This window comes from Otolemur garnettii, unplaced genomic scaffold (genome assembly GCF_000181295.1).
Source record: "Otolemur garnettii isolate 467f Iridium unplaced genomic scaffold, OtoGar3 scaffold00134, whole genome shotgun sequence".
Lineage (NCBI taxonomy): Eukaryota > Metazoa > Chordata > Mammalia > Primates > Galagidae > Otolemur > Otolemur garnettii.
The window spans coordinates 1,162,335-1,172,992 of NW_003852529.1; positions in this window are offsets into that span (position 1 = coordinate 1,162,335).

Here is a 10,658-nt window from a genome sequence, read left to right on the forward strand (position 1 = left end):
GAGGGAGAGAGGGAGAGGCTGAGGGAGAGAGGGAGAGGCTGAGGGAGAGAGGGAGAGGCTGAGGGAGAGGCTGAAGGAGGGATGGAGAGGCTGAGGCGACAACATGAACTCAGACTTTAGGAACAACCAGGGGAACTGGCCCCCACCAGGCAGATGGGCACCTGTCCTGTCCCCAGGTACATCCATCACCCTAGCCCCTAAGGCCATAACACATGTAAAGGGCTTTGATGTGACAGCTGCCTCCTGTGAGGACACACGGTGATGAGGGCACAAGCAGCACCTCATGTGGAAAGGCTGGGCCCGGAGCTAGAGGTGCCCTGTGGGGAAAGGCAGGCCTGAGCCCTCGCCTGTTGCCCTGTCCCTCCTGGTGAGACATGAGGCTGCTGGGGGCGGAGGAGAGTGCTGGACAGGAGGAGATGCAAGTGACTGGAGATTGGGGGCAGTGAGCTGGGGACACGTGTGGGTGACATGGGATGGCGGGAGCCTGCAGGAGGGAGTGCCAGTCCAGGCCTGCCTTTGATGCGCGCCTCTCAGCTCCTGAACACATGTGCATCTGCTGCCTCTGGTGCGGAGGGGATGCTGGGCCCCCAGGGCTGGGCATGGGGTCAGCCCAGAGCAAGCCCCTGGGAGCCCGGCGTGGCCCAGAGTATGGCCTGTCAGCCCATGGGCCTGTGGCCTCCCTGTCTCTGGGGACTGGGCTGGGCAGAGGTCGGGCATCTGCACTGGGCAGCCAGAAGCCCCCAGACTCAGATTAATAGATGGAGGCACAGAATGCTAGAATTTCAGTTGAAAACACTTAAAACTTTCCAGTGGGGTTTTCCCAGACCTTACCTTTGAATTTCAAAGGCAGGTACCTCTTTCTGAGAGTAGTCAAGCCCGTGGCCTTGTTCCCAGCACATGCCTTCTCCCCAGGCTGCTCAGGAACCTTCTTGGCAGTCCCTGGACTGGCAGTGGGCTCTGTCCCAGTGAACTCAGCTTTGGTAAGGGGGTGCTGTACACCAGAGCTGGCAGGAAATGTGTGGATTCTGAGTGCAAACACCAGAACCAGAACTCTGCTGTCTGGTCTTCTGGCTTAGAGGGCAGCAAAGACAGAGTGTCCAGGGCACCACAAATCACTGCTGGGTGTCAGAGCTGCGTGTGGGACAGGACCACTCCACGGCCCCAAACGATAACAGCGCACTGTGTTCGCCCAGAGGCCTCCCTTCGATGGGCTGCAGAGAACTCCTAATGTCTGGCTGCACTTTCCTGCATTCTTCAGAATGTAAGTGGCCTGGAGACCAGATGAGAGCCCATCAGCGTCTGGTGGGGGGGCCTCCCCCAGGACTGGAAGACTCTAAGAGGCAAATTAGAGACAACATTGAATTCTGGCAGTTGGGGTCCTCCCTGGACTTTGGGGTCTGCCAGTGACAGCCACACTGGTGGCAAACGTCAAATTCCATTGGAAAAATGAGACTGAAGAGCAGATTGTGTGTCAATGTGGTTGGGTCATCCCCGGTTTTTCACTGCCATGAGCTAAAATTCAAATGTGAAAGGTCCTTCCCGATGTGGTTTTCTGGCCTCATCCTCCCTCTCCGCCCCATCCCTGAGCTCCTGCTGTAGGCGGCGTGGGGGCCTCAGGGAGCAGGGCCTCCTCTGCTGCCCAGCCTCTGCTCAGGCCAGTCGCTGTCTTGGACTCCACAGGTCCCTTCGTCACTGCACTGGTCCTGCCTTCCGTGACTCCTCTTAGCTGTCACCTCTCCAAGAAGCCCTTGGGATCCATTGCTGGCCTGATCCTTGCTGCCCTGACATCCCATTGAGTCTCCCCAATATCTCTTCCCTCAGCCTTCTGGGTTGCTCCTTACTTTACTCCTTGCTGGCATGACCCGGCCTCACTGTAGCCTGAGCTGGGTACCATGGGCATGGGTGACCTATTGTAAGTAGTTTTTGAGAGTCCGTGGGATCAAAGTGCTGCCTCTTGGCGGCTGCTGGCATGGCCATGCCAGCTTTTCCTGCACGCCCACCCGGGGCTATGCACACGCACAGGCACTCACGTGGTTCACACATTCGGGAGTGGAGGCTGATGAGGCCCACCCTGGAGGAGGAGAGACCATGTTGGTCGTGGCCCTGTGGTGGGGATGCACTTGGCATTTCAGGGGTGCCGGGCCTAGTTAGAGGAGTCTGGAGAGGCAGGAGGCAGATGCATGAGCTGACACTGCTGCCTGGGGCGAGGCTGTGGCTAATGCTGTTGGTGCCTCCCCAACCCCTGACCTGGTCCGGCCTGTTTGCTGGGAGCCTTGGCCACCAGTGGCTCACAGTGGCCCTCCAGCTGATGCTGCTGGGAGCTGCCCCACCCAGGAAGTTATTCGACCTCCCTCAATGGGTAGCCCACACCACTGACAGATGGATAGGGTCCAATGAGCTGGCCCCACCCCAGAAAGAGCTAACCGCGTGGTGGGGTGTGCACAGAGCTGCCCTGAGCACCAGATGAGGGCCTGACTGGCAGAGCCCACAGCCTTGCCCAGGTCCCCCTGCTCGCCTCGCACTGCTCCCCTCCTGGCCGGCAGCCTTCCCAAGAGCCCTCGGTCAACAGTCCATAGGCGCCACAGCCCCTGCCTGTGGCTCTGAGTCCTGACAGCCCTGCCTACCCAGGACACATATACCTTTTGCCAGGTCCCCACTCCAAGGATGGCGCCTACTACAGACAGGACAGCCCAATGAATGGGAACCATCACACCCTCCAAACTGCCCACTCTGTGCCCTTCCATCGGAACAGGACATCAGGACCCACAACCGATTCCGAGAAGTAGCCAGACTGCGGTATTAAAAAGGGCGCTTACAAAAGTTGGAATCGACCTAAACGGCTGTCCGCTAGTGGATGGATAAACAAAATGTGGTCTGGCCACACCAGGGAGAGGGATTCAGCAATCAAGTGAGACAAACCAAGGATCCCTGCCCCCACACGCTGAGCCCTGACAACCTGGCCCTGCAGGAAAGACGCCAGTCACAAGAGACCGTAGCTTGCATGATCCTGCACATATAAAATGTCCACAAAGGGTAAGTCTGCAGAGTCGGAAAGTAGGTGAGTGGCTGCCTGGGCAGGGGTGGGAGGCAGCGTGGGCGTGAGCCACCTCCCTGGAAGGGTGACAAGGTGCTATGGTGGATTCATGCTGGTAATCGCAAAGCTTGGCCAACTCGCTGAAGCATCACTGAATTGTAAACTAGAAACTGACGAATTAGATGATATGTAAAATATACCACAACAGAGTTTATACCCCGGCTCCAGTGTGTTTCATCCCTGAAGGAAGGATTTTCTGGACATGAGTCTTTGGACAAGGCCACCAATGTCCCTATTTTCTTCAGCAAGAGGCAGGTAAAATGCTTGGCACCAAATACCTGGTTTGCAAAAGCATTATGAGGTTTTGGAAATTGATCATGCCAAATCAAAGGGCCTTGTTATTTGTTGCTTCTCTGGCTTGGACTCATAGCCAGAACTCCAGACACAAGTGAGCAGCTGTCCCACCCTCAGCTAGGACAGATGCTGTGGGAATGTGGTTTGTCTAACGATGATCACACTCAAAAAATTACTAGAACTTTATTTCTTACAGCAGCGCTCCTCAGACCTCCTAGATCAACATAGCATGAAAAACTTGTGAAAAACACAGATTCTCTTCCCTGCCCAGACACAGCGACTTAGCACCTCTGGTGTGGACCAGGGCTCTGCATTTCACATTTCCCTGGGGGCTCCCAAGTCCAGTGAGGCCCAAGAGTGACGCTCCTGCTCTGGGGTTAGGGATGGGACACCCAGGTTGTAGAAAGCTTTGGTTGAACTTGCAAAATAAGCCTGGCTGTGACTGTTGGAAGCTGACTACAGAATGACCTCCCAAATGGTTAAGTGACAGTGACAAAAGCAAATTTGTGACCCAAGGATCACGGTTCAGGCTGGGGATCGGGGGAGGGGCGATAGGAAACCCAGCCATCCAGTTGCAGACCCATGAACACATCCAGGAATCTCAGGAGTGCTGCTTTTGTAGATATTAATAATTTGCACCACTTCTGTGCAGATTCTCTGGGATGTGAAAATACGCACTCAGCTGGGCTGCAGGGCTAGTGAACTCCATAGCGGCAGAATGATTCTCGCAGAGGCTCTCGTCATAAAATTGTCACAGAAACTCCCACTTCCAAAAGGCACAACTGAGGTGGACTGACTGAGAGCCCAGTGAGGGAGATGGAAAATGCACAGCCCCTCCAGTGCCCACCAGGCGTACCCCTGGGCGTTGGTAGAGTTGGGGGTTGGTGGGGAGTGGAGACTGGCTTTTCCCCCAGGAATGAGAGACTACAGAGAGGTAGTCTTTGTAAGGGGCAGGTGGCCAAAAGGTAAAGAACAGCAGCACTTGTTAACCAAGAGCCAACAGGACAATGCTGCCTCTGGCCACTGAGTTCCAGAGTCTTGGGCAATTACACTTAGAGTTTGGCAAGAGGGGAATAGGTGGGTGGGGGGACAGCTGGACATCTCTGGCGTATCTCTGCTGCAAGTTTGACCAGCAGGCCTGCTCCTGGCTTCTCCTCTGATAGCAGGAGACTGGTGACCATGGTTCCGCTGAGGGCTGGACCTCAAACCCCTGTCCCACCCTGTGGCAGGGGTGTACGGCATGGCTCCTTTGGGCACCTCACCCTCTCTTCATTCCAAAGGGCAGGAGGCAAGCCCAGAGCTATAGACCAGAAAAAGGGCTGGAAGTGATGCTACGGGACATTGGAGCAGGTCGTCACAGCGAGCACACTATGGGGCCATGAGGACAAGGCAGGAAAGCCCCGGGTGCAGCTGATGCAGAGAACAAGCCATCCCCATCCCGAAGGCCAAGGGCAGAGAGAGCCCTGCAATGAGGTGACTCCAAGTCAGAGTAGCACCTTCTGTCTGGGGGTGAGAGGGTGTCTTGGGAGGTTCCACGGTTTGTGACAAATGAGGTCCCTGTGTGGTGAGCTACTCAGATGGCGTACAACTTCCCAAGGCTGCCATAATAAATGACCACAGACTGGGTGGCTTAGCACAACAGAAGTGGATTCTCTCACAATGCTGGAGGCCAAAAGCAAGGTGTCAGAGGAGCCGCGTCCCCTTGGAGGGCCCCGAGGTGGGTCCTTCCTGCCTGGTCTAGCATCTGTGGCCGCTGCAATCCTTGGCTTGCAGCTGTACCCTGCAGTCTCTGCCTGGCTCAGCTCTAAGTGTGCTTGTGGCCCTGTGTCCAAATTTCCTTCTTCTGATAAGGACACCAGTCCTTGAATTTAGGGCCTGTATGATCCAGTGTGACCTCATCTTTACTTGATTATATCTGCAAAGGCCCCATTCCCAAAGGTGGTCACATTCACAGGTCCTGAGGATCAGGACTTCACAGTATCTTTTAGGGAGGACACAATTCAATCCACGACAATCGGGTGCAATCTTCTTTCACGTTGCAGATAAGGAAACTGAGGTGCTGAGAAGCTGAGCAGGGGTGTGCTTCCTTTCACCCGTCAAGTACCAGGCCCAATGCTCTGGGTGGCTCTGCCCACAGCCTGCCTCTTTGACTCACTGTCACGCTGATGGGCTCCCAGCTGAAGCCACTTCACCTGCTGACCCGGGGCTGCACAGAATGCTGGCATCTGAGGGCTCCAACTTTCCTGAGGCTCTTAGAACTTGCACCAGGCAGTGTGAACTGGCCATTGCTTGGGACTCACTCCTGAGGACGAGGCAGACACACACCACAATGCCCTCTAGTCCCAAATGCTGTGATTTCACTGCGACAGACTCCTAGAAGGGGAAGCTCCAGGAGTGAGGGCCAACCTGCACCTTTTGAAGGCTTTGTTGAGAGCCTGACAGAGCTCTCTGTGCATGAGAGGATATCAAATGTCAAACGTTGCTGGTGCAATGGGAGTCTGTGTCACCAAGGTGCGTCTTTGAGCCCCAGGTTCCCTGTGGCTGACCTAAGACATGACCACAGCTTGGCGGCTTAGAACAGCAGGAATGAACTACCTCTGGAGCCCATGGCCGAGGTGTCAGCAGGGCCGGCTCCTCACCCTGTCTCCTGGCTCCCTGTGGCAGCCGGTGGTGTATGTCCTTGTCCTGCAGACATGTCACTCGGATCTCTGCCTCCTTCTCCTCGTGGCCTTGCCCTCCGTGTCTCTCCTGTCCCCACAGGGACCCTTGTCACTTAGGACCCACCCTGTCAGGCTGGGATAATCTATCTCGAGAGTGTCACTTAATTCTCTCTCCAAAAGTCTTTTTTCCAAGTAAGGTCACATTACAGGGACCAGGGGTTAGGATGAGGACACAGCTTTTGGGGGCTACCACCCAACCCACTCCAGGTACCATCTGCTTTTTACAGAGAAGGAAGCCCCACCTTGAACAGGGCGAGGGGCCAGAGTTGAGGCCTCACACTCTGGGCTCTGAATATTTGACAAGTGACGTGTGCTCCCAGATGTGGGCACCCCGCCACAGACTGTCGGAAATGGTGGCCTCAGGCAACTGGCTCCAGACGCCCCACTTTCTAGGCCCTCTCTGATCTTTAAGCATATGCTTTAAGAAAAGCTAAGGAATCTCTTCCTTTATAGCCTTCTATGGAAAATATTCAGATTTTTATACAATGGTCCGCACTGCCCACCAGCCCTTAGGGCATGTGCAGAGACTGAATGGGTCATCGGCCTGGGAATAGCAGAAGAGTCCTGGTGGTCACTTTGGACCACAGGCTGGCACAGGCCTTGGGCTCCATGCAGCCTGGGCCAAGGGGCTTAATGTCTTCAATCCTCAGTTTCTTCATCTGTAAGGTAGAGATAACGCTATACGGGCCACTGGGCCCTCCAGGAAATTAAATAGCACGTTATAGGTGGTGTTCTCACCCCGGTGATTCCTATAGAGCAAAGGCTCAGGAATCTTGGTCCCGATGAAGGTGACTATGGGGACATTTTCTGCATTACAAACTTATTTATGCTTTCCAACTATTTTGAACTATTTCCCAAGCCTCGCTCGCTGGTCCACTCTTCTGAGCCCCTTTTGCTGGTGCAACGTGGGGTGGCCCATTTGCCCAAACTCCCAGCCAGGCTCCTGCTCCGAAGACCCAGCCCCGGCCCCACTGTACCCGAGCTTCCTTTTCATTTTAAACCCTCTGGCCATTGGTGGTGTGTCAGGAGGAGCCATTCACCGTGGCATTTCGTTTGCTTCTCTTTTCTGCCTCTCCAGGAGCGATAGGACCCCGTGGTGAGACAGGGCCTTTCAACACTCCAGGCCGGCCCCCCATTTCTTTCCTGTTGTAACTGAGCTCATTTATCAGAGGAGATCCCAGTCTTTGGAGGAAAAATATGGTCATGCCCATTGACTCCAGGCCGTCTGATGTCCAGAGTCCTCTTCATGTCCTGGATAACAGAGTTGGCGAGTAGACGGTGCCGCTGTAGGCATACCCAGGCAGTCTCACTTTGACAAGGCAAGTCCCAGTGACCCTCCGCTCAGAGGAGGCACCATGATAAGCTGCTGTCCTGGCTCATGACATGTGAAGGCAGTGGGTTCTGCAAGAAGGGAGACCTCCTTCCCTGGGCCTGATCTGCCCCCTTCACAAAGGGATCGATGGGAGGGCAGCCCACTGACCCCAGCTCTGCCACACACCTGGGAGGGACCTTTAGGAACGGTGACTCCGGCATCCTCAGGCTATCGGTGGGGCCCCAAAGAGGCCCACAGACACAAGACGCGGTGAATGCATGTCAAGCCACCTAACTGGAGGAGAAACTTCTGGAGGTTTTGGGAAACTGGAGCCAAAGGAGAAACAAAGACATCAAAACAAAACAGAGATGAACACGGAACGGGCCCCAGTCCCACTCCTCTGTGCGCCCCAAGAGACCGCAGCAGGAGTTCAAACAAACGCTCACCGCAGCACTGCCCCTGAGGCCAGGAGGTGGAGACAAGTCCCATGTCCCTGAGCAGGTGAACAGACAGACAGAACGCACCACGGATCTCCGCACGGAGGATACCGCTCAGCCGTGAAGATGAACGGCGTGCTAACACAGGCATATCTGGTCTTACTGCACTTTATACACACTGTGGTTTTTTGTTTGCTTTTTACAGAGGAAAGGTCGGCGGCAAGCTGCATTAAGCAAGTTCCTCGGCGCTGCCCTTCCAAGAGCACCTGCCCTCTTCTTGTCTCTATGTCACGTTTTGGTAATTCTTGTGGAATTTCAGCCCTTCATTATTGTTGTATCTGTTATGTTGATCTGTGATCAGTGAGATCTTTCTTTGTTTTCTTTGATGTTACTATTGTGAGTGTCTTGGGCACCGTGCACTGTGCCCGCGTAAGGCTGTGAACTTAAACCATGTTGGGAGTTCTGGCTGCCCGCAGACGGCTGTTCCCCCTCCTCCCTCTCTGCAGGCCTCCCTATTCCCTGACACGATGTTGAAATTAGGCCAGATAATAGCCCTACAATGGGCTCTGAGTGTTCAAGGGAGAGGAAGAGTCACAGGTCTCTCACTTTAAATGAAATCTAGAAATGATTAAGCTTAGTGAGGAAGGCATGTCAAAAGCCGAGATAAGCCCAAAGCTCGGCCTCTGGTGCCAAACAGTTAGCCAAATTGTGAATGCAGAGGAAAAGTCTGTGAAGGAAGTTAAGAGTGCTACTCCAGTGAACACACAAACGATAAGAAAGCAAATAGCCCTACTGCTGATATGAGAGAGTTTCAGTGGTCTGCACAGAAGCTCTAACCAGGCCGGACACTCTCGTAAGCCAAAGCCTAACCCAGAGCAAGGGCCTAACTCTCTTCAATTCTGTGAAGGCTGAGAGAGGTGAAGAAGCTGAAGAAGAGGAGTTTGAAGCTAGCAGAGGCTGGTCCACGAAGTTTAAGGAAAGACGTGGTCTCTGCAACATAAAAGTGCAAGGTGAAGGAGCAGGTGTGGATGTAGAAGCTGCAGTTGGTTATCCAGAAGGTCCAGCTGAGGTCATGAGGGAGGTGGCCACACTGCACAACAGATTGTCAGTGTAGTATAAATAGCCTACTGTCTCTTGGAAGGAAATGCCACCCCTGAGAGTCAGGCAGGCTGACGCTCTTGTTAGGGGCAAATGCTGCTTGTGACTTCAAGTTGAAGCCAATGCTTATTTATCATTCTGAAAATCCTGGGGTCCTTAAGGGTTATGCTGAATCTACTACTCTGCCTGTGCTCTAGAAATGGAACAACAAGGCTGGACAGCAGCACGCCTGTTTGCAGCACGCCTGTTTACAGCACGGTTATCTAATATTTTAAGCCTATCATTGAGACTGATTGCTCAGAAAACAAAGAATTCTTTTCAAAATATTTCTGCTCATTGACAATGCGCACCTGCTCACCCAGGAGCTCTCATGGAAATGTACAAAGAGGTTGATACTGTTTCATGCCTGTTAACACAGTATCCATCCTGCAGCCCACGGATCAAGGGGTAATTTCAACTTTCAAGTCTTATTATTCAAGAAGTACATTTAGTAAGGCTGTAGCTGCTATAGATAGCAAGTCCTCTGATAGAGCTGGGCAAAGTGAATTGCAAACTTTCTGGAAAGGATTCACCACTCTAGACACCATTAAGAACATTCACAATCCACAATGCATGAGATGAGGTCAACATATCAACATTAACAGCAATTTGGAGAGTTGGTTCTAGCCCTTGTGGGTGACTTTGAGGGGTTCAAGACTTCAGCAGAAGAAGTCATTGCAGAGGTGATGGAAACAGTCAGAGAACTAGAGTTAGTGGAGCCTGAGGATGGGGCTGAACTGCTGCCACCTGAGGGTCAAGGTCAAACGGATGAGGAGTTGCTTTTTATGAATGAGCAAAGAAAGTGGTTTTCTGAGATAGAATATACTCCCGGCCAAGATGCTGTGAACGTTGTTGAAATGATACTGAGAGGTTTAGAATATTATTTATATAAACTTAGCTGATAAAGCAGCGGCAAGCTTTGATTCCAATTTTGCAAAAAGTTCTACTGTGGGCAAATGCTACCAAACAGCATCTCATGCCACAGAGAAATCTTTTGTGGAAGTCAGAGTCAATGTGGCCAACTTCATCGTGGTCTTAGCTCCGGAAACGGTCACAGCCACTCCAACCTCCGGCACCTGCTCAGTCAGCACCTTAGCATCAGGGAGGCAAGACCCTGTCCCAGGGATGAGACTCCTTGGAGGCTGGGATGGTGATTGCCACTTTTCAGCAGTGAGCTATTTTTACATTAAGGTAGATACATTGTCTTCTTAGACACACACACTTATCAGGCAACATTCCAGGGTAAGCCTAACTTCGCATGTGCTAGGAGACCAGGACCCTTGTCTTCTCTCTTTACTGCAGTGTCTGGAGTTGATCCCACAATATCTCCGAGGTCTGCCTGCCTGAGCTGTGGTGTGGATGGACCCTGAAATTGTAACTGACACAGAGCCACACGTTTCTGTGAAATGTCCAGAACAGGCCAGTTCACAGAGACAGAAAGTAGAGGCAGGTGGTCCCCAGGGGTGGGCAGGGAGGGCGTGTGATGGCTAGCAGGTGTGGGCGTTTTGGGGGAAGGGGTGAAAATGTTTTGGACCAGAAAGAAGTGGGGAATTGTTCACTTCAGAATGGTCGATTGGGCTCGGCGCCTGTGGCTCAACCCGCTAAGGCGCCAGCCACTTACACCTAAGGTGGCAGGTTCGAATCCCCAGCCCGGACCCGCCAAA